Genomic DNA, 21,356 nt, shown 5'->3' with positions numbered 1-21,356 from the left:
TTGGGGATGGGATCTTGTTAGTAAGAACAGAAATATTCTGGCAGCAAAAAAGAAAAGGCAGAGGTGATGTTTAGCAGATAAGCACTGAGTGGGGAGGGACCTGGTTTCATGTTCATCTTAGAGCCAAGTCTCCAAGCTGACCTCATGGCTACAACATCAGCCTGATTATTGTCGATACCTCTGCCTTGTGTAACATCTCGCCTGATTAAAGAGTATGTTTCTACACATCTTTCTAAGCCCTTTTCTTTTCTTTCTCTTTTTGCTGGTGGAACTTGGGGTTCAGAGCAGAAGAACAGCCCACTAGATTGAGAAGATGGCGCCTGAAGCAAGTCTCCTGTGAGCCTCAGCAGAGTGAGTAGGAGCTTTTAAAAAATAATAAGGGGAAAAGACACACTCCCAGAAAACAAGCTTATATCCCAGCCAGATAAGGACTTCGGGAGTCGCTGGACGGCATTTTGAACATCCTCCCTTCCTTTGAGGCTCTTCTAAAGCCCCTTTGAAATCCTGCTGAAGCCATCCAAAACTCCTTGAGGTTATCTAAAACTATTTGAGGCTAATTACAATGCTCCAAGTTTCTTTCAAACAAAGCCCTCAAATATACGAACGGGACAAAGTAACCCAAATCTAGTCTGGGGATGGTCTCACAAGACAGAGTTATAAAGAACTGGGAATTTCTTTTACACAAGCTGCAGAACACCCCCCCCCCCAGGAAAAAGCAGGCCAAAATTTTACACTATTTCAAACCAAAAGCAGAAGATACAAGAAACACGGAGAACCTGCACTCTCACGAATGCTCTGTCAACCGTATCTGGCATGGGAAGGATACGGAAGCAAACAGAGGAGGGGAGGGAGTTGACCTGGCAACTGAGCTACAACAAGCAACTTTAGAAAATGAGGTCCCTGAGGCCCGACTGGAGCAGGAGTTACTATCGGGAAACTCAGAAACTAGAACAAACAAGCCCACCCAATCCCCTCTGCCCAGAGAGAAAGTAGGATCCCCCCCTTGACTGAGTCGGAGGAGTGGCTTAACAACACAAGAGCACAATATTTGGACTTGGACAATTATCCCTACATTCTGATAGGGCTGTATAAAGATCTGCTGAAAGACTACTCAACACAGATAAGCAAAGAACTTGAGCCAATCAAAAAATTCCTCTCAGAATGTTTGGGCCTGCTTACTTCCTTGACTGAGCTAATTAGGAGACAAGAAGACTGCCATCCCCATAAAGCAGTCAACAACAAGCCAAATGGAAATATAATCCAGTCAGGCACAGAAAATAGAAAAACAACTAGTCTCAAACTATAAATATTTAGGAATGGCAGTCCAAGCATCAGGAGATGCTTGGAGATGCATGCCGGAGAAAGATCTGCAAATGCTACCCTTAAATTTTTTAGAACTCAAGGAGGTTTTTATGTCCCCATGGCACTAAAATTATATAAAGCCAAAACGTTGGCACGGCTCCTTTATGGATCCTTTCTGGGCCTGCCTTCTTTCTCATTCATTCCCCTTGAAAGAGTGCAATCCAAATTCCTCAGAGCTCTTCTACAAGTTCCTAGATGCGTTTCAAATGCATGGGTCAGACGAGAAACTGGCATGATGAAAGTCGAAGCTCTTATTAATCTAACATCAATATATAAGTGGCTAACTCTGAAACTGCTTCCCCGAGGAATAGCCCCATTGATTCTGAGCGACCAGTTTCAGTCTTGCTGGCAAATAGCAGTCTTAAACACTCTTCAGAAACTGGGCCTTGCTCCCCAATCCCTCATAACTATGGGCCTGGGCCAAGCTAGATCCTGGTTAGGCAAAGAATCATGGACATAGAGAGACAACAGGACTGTACAAGGGTCCCCGATGATAAAAGCATAGAAAATGGGAGATACATAGCCGCTCCAGTAACATATCTCTACTTCCTCACATCCAGAAATGCAAGAAGGGCTTTTACTCTTGCTAGAAGCTCAGCCTTGCCCTCACCGGTTCTGGAAGGCTCCTATAGAAGAGTCCCGTACGCACAGAGACTTTGCGCCTGCCCACTAGGAGAAATAGGAAGCCCTGAACATATATTTTTTAGATGTCCTTTTTATGTTGAGATCCCTAGAGACACCATTGATCCTTTGCTGAAGAGGCTCTTCGATCTTTCAGACAAGTCTAAACTTAATTCTCTCCTCTTAAGCAAAGATCACAAGACGACCTGCCTGGTAGCCAGATTCTGCGCCCAGATTTGTAGGCACAGATCATCCTCTAGAATAAAATAGCTCACTAGGGAAATGCTGAAGTTGCCCTTGGGGGGCGCCTCAGGGTCAATTTTTTATGGTAGCCCAAATCTCAGTTGTATGGGTGTATGTGTATATCTCAATTTTAACTCATGAGCTATTGCTGCAATCTACTCCGACTGTATATTTTATCTTTATGAATGCTGTTTTTATTGTGTTATGTTACATGAGCTGGTCTTTGACCATGATAAATTATCTATCATCTATCTATCTATCTATCTATCTATCTATCTATCTATCATCTATCTATCTATCTATCTATCTATCTATCTATCTATCTATCTATCTGCCCACTAGATTAAGCCCAAGGCCCAATTTCCTTTTTATTTTATACAATTGGTGCTGGGTAGTTCAGCTACATTATTTCTCACCCAGCGCAAGACCAGCCAGTTTTTCCCAACCATCGTGCAAATATTTACTTAACATGTTATCATACACATAACTGTAAATCAAGACAACAGCTTGGTGAAAATGAAGGCAGGCAGCAACACACTTCAATATTTCCTGGCAACCAGGTATCAAGAGGGCCTTCTAACCATGTCCATTTGGGACCTCTCCGTACATGTTGCTTGTTTTCCTGGGGAGCTAGTTCAGTGCCTTTAAATGGTTTTTTAAAAAATAATTATTATATTGCAAACTAAATACATCAAAACAAAACCATACATAAAGAATAATATCCAATGAAACAGAAAGAAAGAAAAAGTAAAGAAGAAAAAGAATAAAGAAAAGTATAATATTTCAATACAATAAACACTATTTTACAAAATAATAATAATAAACTTCTATCACTCCCACAACACTTCCTTTCACCTTTCATATTTTATCTGTATTTCAGTATTATTTTCATCTTAATATATAGATGTGTATATATGTATATTTCCCCTGTTCCATTCATGAGGTCATTCTAGACACAGCCAAATTTTTACCTTTGAACCTTGTTTAGGGAAGCTTTTAATGTTTAATAGGCTATTGTATTTTAATATTCTGTTGGAAGCCGCCCAGAGTGGCTGAGGAAACCCAGCCAGATGGGCAGGGTATAAATAATAAATTATTATTTCTAAATAGTCATTCAAGCAATTCCATTCCTTCTTGACTGTATTCATTGGCTTTAGTCTTATTATATCCACCAATTTAGCCAGTTCCAAATATTCAAATAATTTACATAACCATTCCTCTTTCGTCGGTACCTGGTTACCTTTCCAGTACTTAGCCACCAGAATTCTCACCGCTGATGTCGCATATAGAAAAGTTAGTTTTTTCTTTTGGAATATCACCTTTAAATTGTTACGTATTCAGTAGTCTGTGTTTGCCTGATCTTGAGTTTGGACTAAGGATTCTGAGCCCCTGTGTTCTGATTCGATACATGATATCCAATCACAGAACAATTCAGGACTTGGGCCTCGGCCATTGGCCCTTAAACACAGAGTTATGATTTGCAGTTTGGAAGTTTAGATAGCCAATCACGTTGGGAGTGGGAGTGGCCCAGGCCTTCAGAAATCTATATAAGCAGTTGCTTTGCCCCTGTTGTCCAGTTCTGTTAGTTCAATAAAGGTTCTTGCTGTTATCACTGTGTCTTGCCTCGTGGGAACCCACCTACACTTCATAAATCTTCTCATATGCCCTGTTAGTAAGAAGCCAATTGATTCTGGTAACAGTCAAGTGTTACTGTCCCACATAAATTCCTGGCTTCAGGGTGGGTGTTTAAACCCTCTCACCTTCATACTTCACCATCCCAGTAACTCACTGGGCATCCTAGCCAGTCTCACTCCAGAGCAACAACTGATTACATAGAGCTCAAAGAGTTGGGTCCTGTACATTTGATTTCTTGGGTACGACCGTTGAGACGAAGTTCATCCAGTTTTTATGTCGTTCCCCCCCAACACTTCAACACATACCCTGTGAGAATTACAGATGCTTGGGATAAGAATGACATTCCCATTTATGTTTAGTGGTAAAACGTGGGTATAACAATCCTTCCCTTTGAAGGATGGTCTGGTTTTAGAGTGGGTTGCTACATTCGTTGCCTTGTGAATGAATCACATAGATAAACCTTGTCACTCAGCAACTGCGTCAATTATTTCAGAGTTGGCACTCTGTGCCACCTGCATGCTAAGTGGCTGAGGATTTCTTTTACCCATCTCATTTGCTAGAGGTGCTCAAATTGCTGTGCGTGTTCAGCCAGCTGGTCCCATCGTAAGTGGCATTGAGGAAAGCAATCCCCCAAGAATGTCTCTTGAGACAATTGAGAGACATGAAAGGATACATCTGAACTCGTGCACAACTCTCATTAACTTCATTTGGGTGTGCACTAGAGGCGATTCACTCTACCAAGAAAAGAAAAGGGGGCGAGAGGATTGTCATGACCTGCTTACTGGCAGTGCTATGAGCTTGGTGCTGGAAGTGCAACAGCAGGATTGAGTGATTGGTTACTTAATTTCTTTACCACTTAATACATTTAAAATATATTTAAGCAGTTCACACAGAAGCAACAACAACATAAAATATTAAAAAAAATACACAGTTACCTATAAAATGTTACACTAATGCAAAGTTGTGTGTGTGTGTGTTTGTATATATATGTAAAGGGACCCCTGACCATTAGGTCCAGTTGTGGCCGACTCTGGGGTTGCAGCGCTCACCGCGCTTTATTGGCTGAGGGAGCCGGCGTACAGCTTCCGGGTCATGTGGCCAGCATGACTAAGCTGCTTCTGGAGAACCAGAGCAGCACACGGAAATGCTGTTTACCTTCCCACCGGAGCAGTACCTATTTATCTACTTGCACTTTGCCGTGCTTTGGAACTGCTAGGTTTGCAGGAGCAGGGGCTGAGCAACAGGAGCTCACCCTGTTGCAGGGATTCGAACCACCGACCTTCTGATCGGCAAGTCCTAGGCTCTGTGGTTTAACCCACAACGCCACCTGATTCATTTTTCTTCTGAAACACCCTCCTACTCAGATTCTGGGTTCTTCCCCAGTGTCCAAACAAACTCTCAGCTCACCCACAAAAGTGGTCATCACCCTAGTCTCTCACTCTAGACTTGCTTTTATGGACAGGCCCAAGGTGAATGGTGTTTCCTCCGGCTGCCCACAGCAGTGTCCCATTCAGCTGCCCACCCAGCTCCAGGGGCAGCAAGTTTGCTGAGTTTCTCAAAGGATGGGAGAGCCCCCCCTCCACTTACAGCACTTCCTTCACCCTTTGTCCTTGCCTCCCCCAGCTGCTTTAAATTTTTAAAACTTAGAATCATAGAATTGTAGAGTTGGAAGCAGGGGCGCCAGTAATAGGGGGTAGAAGGGGCTTCAGCCCCCTGAATATTTTGATGCAGGAGGCTGACCCCCCCACACACAATAGTGAGTGTGCTGCCATCTCCCACTGCCCCCGGGCAAGCACTGGCCCACCAGACAGGAGTGAGAGGCTTAAATGGCGATTTTCACCCTCATCGCCCCCCCACAATGATCGTCAGAGCATCCTGGCAGTCGACCGTGTGGCCCAGCAGCTGTGGCCCGACACGGGGGTGGGGTGCATCATGCAATTGCAACAGCCCCCCTCCCCAATGTTGGGCCCAACTTGGCACGCCTGGTTGGAAGGGACCATGAGTGTCATCTAGCCCACCACAAGTTGTTCCCCTCCCCCATCCCACATAGGGGGACCCTTAACAATTCTGAGAGGTGTTGGCAGAGGGGGCAGGGATGCAGCTGGCTGCAGTAGGGGCGAGAGGACACAAAATGTTCATTTTGCGAATTGTATTTGTTATGTACTGAGTTGAATAGGATCCAAAATGCAGCAGTCTGATTGGCCCTAGAACAACAGGATTCAGAATGCAGCAGTCTGATTGGCCCTAGAACAATAGGATTCAGACTGCAGCAGTCTGATTGGTCCACAGGAGCCACCCAATCCAGCTCCAGGTGGAAGTGAATCCGCAACCTGATTGGCCTACAGGAGAATCCCAGAATTAGCCAATCATGTGGGGCCCATTGTGTAAATAATGTATATAAAGCAGACATTCTGGGGGAACTTCCATTCCTCCTCACCACTATGAGCTGAATAAAGAGCATCAAATCCACTCTCGACTCTGAGTATATTTCAGTACTTCTTTAACAACTCAGGATGCCAGCAGAATGTGCCCCCTGAACAGCACAGATTGTAGTAATAGAAAAAACTGACAAATGAACTCTGAAGCATGTATCTCAAATAATTTCACCGAAATGAAACAATGACAAAAGAGACTTCCGGAAGACTTATCCTGCCATACCTTCTTCCTGCAACAACTTGCTGCGTGAAAACCCAAACATTTTCTGCAATACTTAGTAGCTAAACGCTTGCACGGTTTACTATGAAAAACTGGTCTCGGGAGTTTACATTCAGTGGACATTTTCCTAACGTGATGAATCTGGAAGCTTAAGAAGTTATCTTGTATATATTAGCACTACATATTCACCGGGGAACAAAGGAAGACAACTCTTTAAGCTAATGTGCCCCAAATTACCCCCAGGATATCTAGCGAGCTAAGCCTTTCAACAAGGAGTCTCCATTATAGCACAGGGGCAGCGATAAATAAATCGGAAGCAGGAGATTAAGCAGTGAGCTGTTATCCTGGTTAAAAGGAGAAGTGCTCTGTTCTACTATCTGTTTTCGAAATGTGCATCTCCCAATTTAAGGCACGTAGAAAATAAATCCAGGACTAAGGGAGGAGATTGATAAAGCAGAAGGAATAAATGTAAGGTAAAGGAAAATGTCTGCAAACTTGAGGTTAGACAAAATCACGGAGGGAAAAGGCTAGCAAATAGGGGCTTGCCATGATAGCTATATATTACATCCAGGAGTGGAGAAGCAGAGTGATGCTGAATGTCAAGTTGCTGAGGAGCCCAAGATAGGGGGACAGGAGAGGGGGGCACTATTGCTCCCCTGTCCTGCTTGCGGCCACTTGAGAAACAGGACAGGGGTTAGCTTTTGCCCCATTCAGCAGGGCTGAGCTGTTTCATATGGGAAGTGTCAGGAACTGGCAGGATGAGTGTGCACTGGGGATAGGAAGTGTGGTGTGTGACTCGGGAGAGGGGTTCAGTGATTTGTAGAGCCCTGTACCAGCCAGGATGCAAGAGGCAGAGGCAGGGGAAGCTTCAGAGCTGGAGGGTGGAGAACAGGATAGGGACCTTGTAAGAAGAGGAGGAAAAGGCAGGTCAGGCATGTGAAGAGCCAGGTGATTCCCCACCCTCTCCTGTACCACTATCTCCCAGAACCAGGAAGGGACTGAAAAGTGATGAGCAGAGGAAGTTTCCATGTAGGCACCGTATCTGGCTGCATGCACGGAGCCCATTGGTGGAGAGGGAGTGGTCCCCTGTTGCTCCATGGAGCAGGGCCCTGGGAATAGCTGCCTAGATGCTAGATTGGTGTGCATAGGCACCTAGAGCTGCAGAAGAGGCTGTGTTACCTTCGACAATAAAGAGTTGTCTATCTGCCATATGCATTCCGTTGGCTGGATGCGCCCTTGACGGGAAAGGAGTAGTATGCTCAATGTTTGGTCGTGTTACATGGCCTTGCAACCTCATCTTGTACTCCTCTAGGAGCTATAGGCAATAAAGGGACTGTATGGCCAAGCAATGTTCGAGCCAAAGCCTGTGTAGTATGCATTTGATAAGCACTACCTTGCCAACAAAGGTCCGTATAGTTAAAGCTATGGTTTTCCCAGTAGTGATGTATGGAAGTGAGAGCTGGAACATAAAGGCTGATTGCCGAAGAATTGATGCTTTTGAATTATGGTGCTGGAGGAGACTCTTGAGAGTCCCATGGACTGCAAGAAGAACAAACCTCTCCATTCTGAAGGAAATCAGCCCTGAGTGCTCACTGGAAGGACAGATCCTGAAGCTGAGACTCCAATACTTTGGCCACCTCATGAGAAGAGAAGACTCCCTGGAAAAGACCCTGATGTTGGGAAAGGTGGAGGGCACAAGGAGAAGGGGACGACAGAGAACGAGATGGTTGGACAGTGTTCTTGAAGCTACCAAGCTGCGGGAGGAAATGGAAGACAGGAGTACCTGGCGTGCTCTGGTCCATGGAGTCACGAAGAGTCGGACACGACTAAACGACTAAACAACAACAACAACAACCTCCCTGCTCCATGACAACAGGATTGTTCGGGTAGAGGCCCTGAATTTCCTTAACTCAGCCCCACTTAAGGGGTAACAGCAATGGAGTGCAGGGGCACCTGCCTCCAATGCTCTCTCCTTAAATGGAAACTGGCACTATTTAAGGTGGAAAGTCTTACCACCTGAGGAGCTGCTCCTCCCCATCTGCACTGCACATTTATAGCAGTATTACAACTCTTTAAGCAGTCATCCCTTCTCCCAAAGCATCATGGAACTGCCATTTGTTAAGGGTGCTGAGTGTTGTTCAGAGTCCCCTTGTTCCCCTCAGAGAGCTACAATTGCCAGAGAGGTTTAACAATCAAGCCCTCTTCTCAGGGCATTCTGGGAACCATAGTTCTTGTGAAGGGAATAGTCTACTAAGGACTCCCGGCACCCTTAACAAGTTCTGAAATCACTAGATTATCTTAACTGCTCTACCAAGAATTCTGAATTATTTAATTAAGCCATTAAGCATTCTGAATGTATCGAACCCTTGCTACCAATGTATCCCTCCTCATTTATCCTTGGCTGGTGGGTTTAATTAACCCACAAGAGCCAGTGTGGTGTAGTGGTTAAGAGCGGTAGACTCGTAATCTGGTGAACCAGGTTCGATTCCCCGCTCCTCCACATGCAGCTGCTGGGTGACCTTGGGCTAGTCACACTTCTCTGAAGTCTCTCAGCCCCACTCACCTCAAAGAGTGTTTGTTGTGGGGGAGGAAGAGAAAGGAGAATGTGAGCTGCTTTGAGACTCCTTCAGGTAGTGATAAAGCGGGATATCAAATCCAAACTCTTCTTCTTCTTCTTCTTAATTCACACACACACAATTCTCCTTGCATGTGTCAATTGTGCAGATCTTGACCATTTGAAAATGTGGGACTTGGATTAAGCCTGTGGCAGAATTGTTCCCTGCCAGACCTTTTGCTTTGGTGCTATGATAACTCATTCCGAACGTGAGCCACGCTAAGGCCTTTTCAATTTATTACTCAATTTACGTGAACTTATCTAAATTGAAATCTCCTTGAATCAATACCTCGTTTTTATCACGGGGAACTCTGACTGTATCATTCAGATCAGTCTCTCATTGCCTACTGTAGGTAAGCAAAAAAAATAATAAAAAAAATTCTCAACCTCCTGTATGGAAGCAATGTTCTTTCTCTCTTTCTGTCAGTCTCATGCACAAATGTGATGGAAAAGCTAGGGCAGTAACTCATGTGGCTGCACCTGTCATAAATGTCACTAACCCTTTGTAGTTCTGTAAATCAAACATGTGTGTGTTTCCTTGGAAGTTGGTTTCAGTGGGATTACCCTGAAGTAAGTAGCCACAGCATCCCTCCATTCACGCTTTATACATCTTGCATCTCCCTATAATCAGAAACAACACAGCTATGGCCTCTTCTGTGAGGGCAGTAAAATACGTAAAAAGATTCCTGCTAAATCTGGCCCATCTAGTCCAGCATCCTATTCTCACAATGGCCACCTGCATACACAGACCCTATTCAAGTGTCCCTATTTTCCAGGGACAGTCCCAGATTTACAGAAGCCGTCCCGGTTCCTGATTTGATAGTGGAATGTCCAGCTTTTCCTTAAGGACATCCCTATTTTCATCAGAGAACTGTTATATGCCCTGAGAGCCACAGAGATGATTAACTATATAACCTTTAAGGTAAAGGTAAAGGTACCCCTGACCATTAGGTCCAGTCACAGACGACTCTGGGGTTGCAGCACTCATCTCACTCTATAGGCCAAGGGAGCTGGTGTTTGTTCGCAGACAGCTTCCGGGTCATGTGGCCAGCATGACTAAGCCGTTTCTGGTGAACCAGAGCAGCGCACGGAAATGCCGTTTACCTTCCTGCCTATTTATCTACTTGCACTGTGTGCTTTCAAACTGCTAGGTGGGCAGGAGCTGGGACCGAACAATGGGAGCTCACCCCATCGCTTTCAAACTGCTAGGTGGGCAGGAGCTGGGACCGAACAATGGGAGCTCACCCCATCGCGGGGATTCGAACCGTCAACCTTCTGATTGGCAAATCCTAGCCTCACTACCTTTTGTGGGAGTGATTCCCTAATTTGACAACACACTGTGTGAAGAAGCTTCTCCTCTTGAATCTTCAAGCATTCAGCTTCATTGGATGCAGAGAGAAAAGCTACTCCCTGTTCAGTTTCACCCCCACCCTATGCACAAACTCATATACATGCAGAATATATTTGTTTGTTCATGTCTCCCAATTTATTTTAGGAATTCATACCCTGTCTTTTCAACAACTTCCCACGGTGTTTTACAGAAGGTTAAAAACACTGCAAAAAAAGAAAAGGGGAAAGATTAAAAGCAAAATATTAAAACATCACAATTTAAAAGAGCGGCACAAAAAGCAGTCAGCAGAAATAAAACAAAATGCAAAGTGGTGTGAAAGTAATCCGCAGAGATGAAACGGGTCAGATTTTAAAAGCTGGGGGAAGCAAATGTGTGTTTTAAAGTAGCATTTGTTAAAAATACACAGGCATTTCTTATAAAACCCAAAGCAGTTTATGGCAACAACAATAAAAAAATCATAAAGATAAAATGCAATCTAAAAATTAACAATGGAATCAGAAAAGGCAGAAAGGGTCAGTAAAGTGCAAAACCAAAACAAACCAGGGCAGCCAAAATGAGCCCCTCTACAAATATAAGATACAAAAATGATTGGGGGGTTTTTAATTAAGAAAAAGGGTAAGTAAAGGGGGACGTACAGATAAATTTTCATGATATAGAGAAGGTGGACGAGAGCTGGACCATAAAGAAGGCTGATTGCCGAAGAATTGATGCTTTTGAATTATGGTGCTGGAGGAGACTCTTGAGAGTCCCATGGACTGCAAGAAGATCAAACCTCTCCATTCTTAAGAAAATTAGTCCTGAGTGCTCACTGGAAGGACAGATCCTGAAGCTGAGGCACCAATACTTTGGCCACCTCATGAGAAGAGAAGACTCCCTGGAAAAGACCCTGATGTTGGGAAAGATGGAGGGTACAAGGAGAGGGGGACGACAGAGGATGAGATGGTTGGACAGTGTTCTCAAGTAACAAACATATAAACGTATTAAAACCAGAATTGTAAACAAATAAAAAAGACAGTTCTGGTTGTTGTTTTTTAAAAAAATCTGGATTGAAACACCCCACATTCACAAATAAAAGCCATAGCTAATTAAGCTTTCTTTTTTGAAACAATTTTTATTGGAGTTTTGCCATTGTTGTTGTTGTTGTGTTGTTTAGTTGTTTAGTCGTGTCCGACTCTTCGTGACCCCATGGACCAGAGCACGCCAGGCACTTCTGTCTTCCACTGCCTCCTGCAGTTTAATCAAACTCATGCTGGTAGATTCAAGAACACTATCCAACCATCTCGTCCTCTGTTGTCCCATTCTCCTTGTACCCTTGTATGCATCAACTCTCAAAGTACATTGCATACACAATATTAAAATAGTTTTGTGCATAATTAAGTCTGTAAGACTCTGTAAGATTGGAGGAGAAATATAATAAATATTATGATTAGTGATGATGATGGCACCCCCTGGTTAAATCGCTCTGCTGTCGTGGGGATGGATTTTTGAACGAGAAACTTCCTCCAGATGTTTAACTGAGGTTCTTCCTACTTAATTGTCTCAACAAATAACAAGAATGCTGGAGAAAGTGTGTGTTGCAGGAGGTTGCCTTAGAAGGCCTCTCATTTTGTTTATGGAAAAGACATCGCTCTCTCACCATATTGTTGCTCTTGCCTGCTTTAACCTTCTGAGAGCAAGCAGGAAAAGAAACTACAATTCCCGCTGCGTTGCAAGCCCTAATTGTTTTTACACAGTGGCAGCTGTATTTATTTTGCTTTCCCGACATCTCTCTAAGTGCATCTGACTCGGAGTTTGAGGCAATGATGTTAGCTGTCCACACCGAGAGCACATCTTCGATTCCCACCCTCTCACTCCCCCTTTGGCAAATGTATATTTATATATATTTGCTCATTCTATCACCTTGCAGATAACATTGAAACAACATCTGTTCCTCACTGTTTGCACCACTCAGTGAAGTTAAGGACAATTTTCTGGCTAGCTCTTCCAGAGTTCTTTTCTCTATGTCCAACTGCCTTTGATGTCAAGGAAATAAGCAGCTATCTTATTTTTAAAAGAGATCTGAAGGCAGCACTGTTTAGGGAAGTTTTTAATATTTAATGCTGTATTGTTTTTAACACTCAATTGGAAGCCGCCCAGAGTGGCTGAGGAAACTCAGCCAGATGGGCGGGGTATAAATAATAAATAATAAATAAATTATTATTATTATTATTATTATTATTATTATTATTATTATTATTATTATTATTATTATTATATTTGTTGGTGCTCTCTTTTTGATTTTGAGAACTGTCTCCATCTTTGTTCGATTCATGTAGGTGCATTTTTGAAGGATTGGTGGAAATGCAATTTTCAAAGAGTAGCTGCATTTTGCTTCATGCATGTTTTCTTGACATGTTTACCAGACAGGACTATTGTATTGTGTTTTAACTTTCAGGCTGATTTGATTTTTGTATCTCCTGTGTGCTATTTTATATTGGGACATTTGCATAAAAGGCCATTTTTAACCATTCTGAAATATATGTTTTAAAACCTCGTATTGTTTCCAAAGTGCAAATTAGGTAGATTATTATGAAAGTGGGGATTTGTTCTCAGGGCAGTGATATGCAATACACGGTTTGGGCCTGCGAAAAGGGGTGGGCATTCCACTTAATTTCTAATCAAATAACTCCCTGCTGAAATCCTGTAACTTTTTATGCCACAAATATTCTAGGTGTTGTTTTTAGTCTGGCTTTTGTTGTCCTGTAGCACAGAAGTGCCCTTCCAGACAACAGATAACATGCAGCTGCTGGGAGAGATCATCAGGTGGTTTGGGCTGGGTGTTCATCAGTATGTGGATGATACCCAGCTCTACCTCTCTTTCAGATGAGAACCAGTGAAGGCGGTGAAGGTCCTGTGTGAGTGTCTGGAGGCGGTTGGAGGATGGATGGCGGCTAATGGATTGAGGTTGAATCCTGACAAGACAGAAGTATTGTTCTTGGGGGACAGGAGGCGGGCGGGTGTGGGGGACTCCCTGGTCCTGAATGGGGTAACTGCCCCTGAAGGGCCAGGTGCGCAGCCTGGGAGTCATTCTGGACTCACAGCTGTCCATGGAGGTGCAGGTCAATTCTGTGTCCAGGGCAGCTGTTTATCAGCTCCATCTGGTATGCAAGCTGAGACCCTACCTGCCCGCTGACTGTCTTGCCAGAGTGGTGCATGCTCTGGTTATCTCTCACTTGGACTACTGCAATGCGCTCTATGTGGGGCTACCTTTGAAGGTGACCCGGAATACAACTAATCCAGAATGCGAGAGCTAGACTGGTGACTGGGAGTGGCCGCCAACACCATATAACACTGGTCTTGAAAGTCCTACACTGGCTCTCAGTACGTTTCTGAGCACAATTCAAAGTGTTGGTGTTGACCTTTAAAGCCCTAAATGGCCTCGGTCCAATATACCTGAAGGAGCGTCTCCACCCCCATTGTCCAGCCCGGACACTGAGGTCCGGTGCCGAGGGCCTTCTGGTGGTTCCCTCGCTGCGAGAAGCCAAGTTACAGGGCACCAGGCAGAGGGCCTTCTCAGTAGTGGCACCCGCCGTGTAGAACGCCGTCCCACCAGATGTCAAAGAGAGAAACAACTACCAGACTTTTAGAAGACATCTGAAGGCAGCCTTGTTTAGAGAAGCTTTTAATGTTTAATAAGTTTTGTATTTTAATATTGTCTTGGAAGCTGCCCAGAGTGGCTGGGGAAACCCAGCCAGATGGGTGGGGTATAAATAATAAATTATTATTATTATTAATAATAATAATAATAATAGAATCATAGAGTTGGGAAGAATCCCAGGGGTTATCTAGTCCAACCCCCTGCAGCACAGGAATCTCAACTAGATCATACATGACAGATAGCCATCCAACCGCTGCTTAAAAACCACCACAACCTCCCAAGGGAGTTCGTTCCATTGCAGAAAGTTTGTCCTGGTGTTTAGTTGGAATCACCATTCTTTGAACTTGAATCCACTGCCACAAGTCCTTTCTCTCCTCCAAAGCAAGAGAAAACAAGTTTGTTCCATCCTCCCTGTGACAACCCTTCAGATATTTGAAGATGGATACAGTATCTCCTCCCAGTCTCCTCTTTTCCAGGCTAGACATACTCAACTCCCTCAACCATTTGCCATAAGCTCTAGTTTCCAGACCCTTGATAATATGGGTCACCCTGCTCTGCACACATTCCAGCTTGTCAGTATCCTTAAATTGTGGTGCCAAGACTGGACACAGTACTCCAGGTGTGGTCTGAGTGACCACGGCAGAATAGATCTGGACACTAGACTTCTATTGAAGCAGTTAAGAACAGCATTAGCTTTTTTTTGCGGCTGCATCGCACAGTCAACATAGGTTAAGTTTGTGGTCTACTAAGACCCCCTAGATCAGCGGTTCTCAACCTGTGGGTCCCCAAATGTTGTTGGACTACAACTTCCATCAACCCTGAGCTCTGGCCTTGCTAGCTAGGGGTGATGGGAGTTGTAGTCCAACAACATCTGGGGACCCACAGGTCGAGAAAGGCTGCCCTAGATAGTGTCTGCCATCTTATATTTGTGCATCTGGTTCTTCCTGCCTAATTGCAGAACCCTACATTTGGGAGCCATGCAGTTTTCTTGGCAGGGATACTGGAGTGGCTTGCCAGTTCCTGCTCCAGGTGGATCATGTTTCGTCAAAACTCAAAACTCTCCACTATGACCTATCCGTCTTGGTCTCCATGATCACTGCAGATGGTGACAGCAGTCACGAAATTAAAAGACGCCTGCTTCTTGGGAGAAAAGCAATGACAAACATAGATAGCATCTTAAAAAGCAGAGACATCACCTTGCTGACAAAGGTCTGTATAGTTAAAGCTATGGTTTTCCCAGTAGTGATGTATGGAAGTGAGAGCTGGACCATAAAGAAGGCTGGTCGCCAAAGAATTGATGCTTTTGAATTCTGGTGCTGGAGGAGACTCTTGAGAGTCCCATGGACTGCAAGAAGATCAAACCTATCCATTCTTAAGGAAATCAGCCCTGAGTGGTCTCTGAAAGGACAGATCCTGAAGCTGAGGCTCCAATACTTTGTCCACCTCATGAGAAGAGAAGACTCCCTGGAAAAGACCCTGATGTTGGGAAAGATGGAGGGCACAAGGAGAAGGGGACGACAGAGGACGAGATGGTTGGACAGTGTTCTCGAAGCTACTAACATGAGTTTGACCAAATTGCAGGAGGCAGTGGAAGAGAGGAGTGCCTGGTGTGCTCTGGTTTATGGGGGTCACAAAGAGTCGGACACAATTAAATGACTAAACAACAACAAGAACAACATTTGGGAAGCATTGCACAACAACTAAGGAAGCAGAATTATTTGTGGATGGCTTGATATAAATCCAGCACCAGCACACTATTATTGTCTCAATGATATGTTGCAGATATCCCCTCCCCAAACCACCTCACCAGTCCAGAGGAGTCCTGTATGTATCCCTGTGAATCTCTGTTGTCCCCCCGTGAGATTCTCCACTCCATTGCCATTATCAGGAAATTGTACGTGCATAAGTTACTGCCTGGCTATAGCTCCTGTAATAAAGATTTTGTTATTCCAATAAACCTTTAAAAATAATTGAATGTTTTGGTTGAATGTCTGGGAGTGGGGACGACACAAACCTTACCATTCTGGCTTGTCTGGGAAAGGTGGTGAAGGAGACGACTCTAGACAGGAGTTTAAGGAATTAATTTGGTCCGTCAGGTACTCCTTAGGAATTAAGCCATAAATTCTCCTTCAAAATCAAATACATTTTTCTTCCACTGCTCCCCCCTCCCCACTTCAGTTTAATATGTTTAAGAGATTGCTGTGTGGATGTAGGAATTACTCTCTTACCATTTTAAAGACTAGCTTTATGATGTATTTATGATGTGGCACTCTCTTTTTATTACAGACTGCTTTGAGGGCCTTGTGACCAGTAAGGAGGATATAAAAATAAATGTTGACTAAATAAATAAATAATACAGGTACCGGTGGGAATAGTCCGCTGATTCTCTTTTCTCTCACCCCCATCCCCAAATTTATCCTATTTATATCGCTAATCCAATGAACCTTTTTCGTTCTGCTTGCCTGGGGAAAAGATTTGCCATTTCTTTTCATAAGTGAACACTTGTTTCCCCAAGAGACATAGAAATGGCCCAGTTTATGCTGTTCTGGAATAAGGAACTAGACTCGTGGGGAACAAAGTCTCCAGATAATTTTTTTTTTTTTTAAGAAACGACACCGATCATATAAATAGTTCTGTTTCAGTTAGCGGTCCCAGCTGGAGAACACATCTAGCCCACATTGGGGTGGGGTGGCTGGGCTCTGATTCTAAGGGAGTGAAATAATATTGACTGAGTCTTCTTCCTGCCTCTGCTGTGCAGTGTCAGATTAGGCTGGCTAATGCAAATTCCAGAAAGGCAGCTCAGCAAACAAAAGTCAGGTTCCATTATGCATGGTCAGGTGCAGCAAAAGTTCAGGTTCAAGGACAGCCAGCAAATGAGAGGTTCACAAAAAAAATTGATAGCACAAGTGGCCAGTGAGGGGGGGATGGGCTCTGCTGCAGACCTGCTTCTCAGCAGCAGCAGTACCACTGCCACATCACATACCCTCCAATGTCCCGATTTTCCCTTACAGCTCTCAGAATTCTGTCATTGCTCTGTAGTCTTCAGCGCCATCTGTCGGTGGCCATGTGAACTACTGCATGATGACACCGCTACATTTTTATTATATAGTAAGATCTATAGAAACATGTAGTAAAAGCTTACTGTTCAGGGTCCCGGCCAGTTATCCTTCCAAGCTAGACATTTCACTCTTCACCTGCTACACTCCTGCCACACTCCATTTTTTCTGTTCCAGCGGTTATTCTACATTACATGCATATTGAACATTCTCAGATGTCATTTGGCTGTTTTCTCTCTTACTCTCTCTCTCTCCACACACAATCTGAAACGTTAGAGTTGCCCTGAGAATTTGGATTTGTTCATCTTATTTCTCAGTGGCCTCATTTGTGCTACACTCTAGGAGCACTCAAATACCTGAATTTGCTATTAGATGGTGTTAGTTAGTTAGATATGCAGCATGGTCTGACAAGGGACCTTCAAGGTCAAGGGAGAATGAACATTTGTATGTGGGAGAGGACCAATATGAATACAGTCTGTGTTCATGTATTTTATCTAATAAATCACAAATGAAGGGCAGAGAAAAATATTGCTCCGCAGGGCATCAGTTTGTGACAGGAAGAAATAAAATATTATTAAGACATGGATTGTGTCCTTGTTCTAGGAGGAATAACCTGCCAGTTCCCATACAGTTATTTAGCATGAAGGTCGCTTTTAAGATATACCGTTTGGCCTTTAGGTTAAATTTTATATTTACACCTCACAAAGTGGCAACACTTGTTCTTTGAAAAATGCTCAATGAGGAATAGGCTGGGTGTCCTTGTTGCTAGCTCTCAGAGCATCTCTGTGAGCTCTTGGTAGTGGAACCATCTTTCTCTTTTTCTCTCTCTGCTGTAAATTGATGCTACACAACGCACAGGGAAAAGGGACAGAGCAGAGCAATACAGTAGCTGTCAAGTAGCCTTGGAACTGTCACTTACAAACCAGGACAGCAGGAGTGTTCGGGGAAGGAAGAAAATCAAAGCCATAGAGACTTGAAAAAACAGAGGAAGAAGTAAAATGTCATTCTTTTACCTCTTACGTACATTCTTTGTGGTGATGTTCAAAATTTTACCAGTTGAGACCAGAGCTCAGTTGCTCCATTTATCTCCTTTTAACCCCTCTGATGCTTTCAGATGCTGGTTCTTGCAGGAATGTGTGTCCAACAAAGTCATCCCATTAGCACACAGACTTCTGCCTCTGCAAAGGGATCTCCTCTTTTTCTCATCTCCCTGCAAGGACCTCCCCTAAATCTCCTCTAGAAGGTGGGGCAGAATCCAGAACAGGAGAGAGGGAGGGAGGAGAGTTCTGCCAGTGAGTCCTGTTGTGCCAATGAAAATCCTTGCAGTGGCAACATGACTTTGTTAGATACAACCCAGAGCTGGTGGATTTGCAGGTTGTTAAGCTGTGCCTCCTCCACTGACACTCACCTCGCATATTTGTAAAATACTGCCATATGCCTTATGTCAGCCATGAATGATCGCCAAAGAAGAAGAAGAAGTCTTCAGTGTCAACTAGTCATGGTGGGCTATGTCCTACCTCACTGTTGGAGGCAGTAAGCCTCCTAATACCAGTTGCTGAGAATTGCCATCAGTGAGTTCAATGGGTTGTACTCCCAGGTATGTGGGCAGGGTATTGCTGACTAAAAGTCATATGATTTATTAGCTAAAGCCCTCTACTGCCATTATTAAGAGTGGTATCTGAATACATCATACTCAGAATACACCCACCGAAATCAATGGACATTGAGGCCAGAGTCCTAACCACACTCACCTGAATGTAAACAGCACTGAATTCATTAGGACATTGCATAGACAGAGTTCATAGAATCATAGAGTTGGAAGAGACCACAAGGGCCATCGACTCCAACCCCCTGCCAAGCAGGAAACACCATCAGAGCACTCCTGACATATGGTTGTCAAGCCTCTGCTTAAAGACCTCCAAAGAAGGAGACTCCACCACACTCCTTGGCAGCAAATTCCACTGTCGAACAGCTCTTACTGTCAGGAAGTTCTTCCTAATGTTTAGGTGGAATCTTCTTTCTTGTAGTTTGGATCCATTGCTCCGTGTCCGCTTCTCTGAGCAGCAGAAAACAACCTTTCTCCCTCCTCTATGTGACATCCTTTTATATATTTGAACATGGCTATCATATCACCCCTTAACCTCCTCTTCTTCAGGCTAAACATGCCCAGCTCCCTTAGCCGTTCCTCATAAGGCATCGTTTCCAGGCCTTTGACCATTTTGGTTGCCCTCCTCTGGACACGTTCCAGTTTGTCAGTGTCCTTTTTGAACTGTGGTGCCCAGAACTGGACACAGTACTCCAGGTGAGGTCTGACCAGAGCAGAATACAGTGGCACTATTACTTCCCTTGATCTAGATGCTATACTCCTATTGATTCAGCCCAGAATTGCATTGGCTTTTTTAGCTGCCGCGTCACACTGTTGGCTCATGTCAAGTTTGTGGTCAACCAAGACTCCTAGATCCTTTTCACATATACTGCTCTCAAGCCACGTGTCACCCATCTTGTATTTGTGCCTCTCATTTTTTTTGCCCAAGTGCAATACTTTACATTTCTCCCTGTTAAAATTCATCTTGTATGTTTTGGCCCAGTTCTCTAATCTGTCAAGGTCGTTTTGAAGTGTGATCCTGTCCTCTGGGGTGTTAGCCACCCCTCCCAGTTTGTTGTCATCTGCAAATTGGATCAGGATGCCCTTGAGTCCATCAGAGTTAGGACTGCACTATATCAGAGGTATGTGGACGTTCAGTTAGTGTATATAAGGAACATTCAGGAGGCTGGGTGGGGTGGGGTGGGAATTGTGTGGGAATTCATAGAATCGTCAGACTCGAAGGATTCTCTCCTCCCCCAGCAACCTCCAGGAGCAAAGAAGGAACAAGGAAGTTCATATTTATGGTTTTATTCAGCAACTGTGGATCAGAGCAATCTAGTGCTGGACGCCATTATGACGTTGCTCACTCTGAGCCCCCTTCTTCCTTTCCCAACAACATCCTGTTGTAAAGGTCTCAGGAGTCACACATCTGCATTCTTTGCTCTTGAATCCTGACTGACCAAAGTGTCCTTGGAGAAGGGGGAAGGGTTACCAAGCTCTCTAAGAATGTGTCATTGTCAGGAGTCCAGGTTCTCAGCTTGATAACACAGTACACGTAGTAAAAAATAGGCTTTATTCCCAAAACAAACAGATAACTCTGGACGGCTGAAATGAGCCTCTGGCATCATCAATCATGAGATTCTTCTGAAGACTGTTTCTGGGTTCTACAAAAGATATTGAACTTTCGAACCTGGCTTTGTTTGTTTTGCTTCCGGTCTAACAACCCGCCCCTTAGCCGACTCTTAGGAGAGATTGGATCACCTCCAATCCCTTCCAGATCTGACATACCACTTCCCTCTCTGTTCCCGCCTGATTGACTTTCCTGAGAGCATTGGCAGGGTTCCAGCCCGCACACAGTTGTTCCCTTATCAGCTGGCATTCCAAGGGGTGGGGGAGTTAGCTCTCTAGGCTGTTCACCCTGTATGAAAGCTAACCCTCTCTGTTCCTGGCTGCTTTCCTCAGTTGGCTGCAAACTTTCACTGGGAGCTGGCTCGTTCCTGACAGTCAGCTATCTGTTCTCCAACTCCCCCTCCTTCTCTCAATACCTGTAAACGTAGCAGTTCTCTGGACATTTCGCAGCCCTACCCTTCAGACCAGTCCCTGACAATCATAGAATTGTAGTGTTGAAGGGACCCTGGGGATCCTGTAGTCCAACTCCCTGCAATGAGAGAAGATGCAGCTGTCCCAAATGGGCATCGAACCTGCAACCTTGGCATTATCAGCACCAAGCTCTAACCAGCTGAGCTATCCAAGCTGAAAGCTCTGTGGCATTGCAGTAACAAGCTCTACCCTGCAACCTATATGCATGTATGGATGCCTGAACAGAGCCCCCATGTAGCTATATGCTATGAGGTTCTGCTCTTTAGGCATTCTAATACATGCACATAGGTCAAGGTCTCAGAGATGCTAGCTGAATTTCTCTGATGGAAGAGTGTTCCACAGGCTGGGAAATGGTGACACTAAATGCCTGACTTGCAATTGAAGCCAGTTGGCTTTGTTCCTCCAGGCGTGCTTCTGGACTGTCACTATTTTGCAGGAGGGATTCAGGTGCTTACTGGAAATTTAGCGTTGCACAAACTAAACTGGGTTAAAGTGAT

Source organism: Podarcis melisellensis (genome assembly GCF_964234715.1).
Source record: "Podarcis melisellensis genome assembly, chromosome: 7".
NCBI classification, from domain to species: Eukaryota; Metazoa; Chordata; class Lepidosauria; order Squamata; family Lacertidae; genus Podarcis; species Podarcis melisellensis.
The sequence above is the reverse complement of the archived record's forward strand: the minus strand, read 5'-3'. Positions refer to the sequence as shown.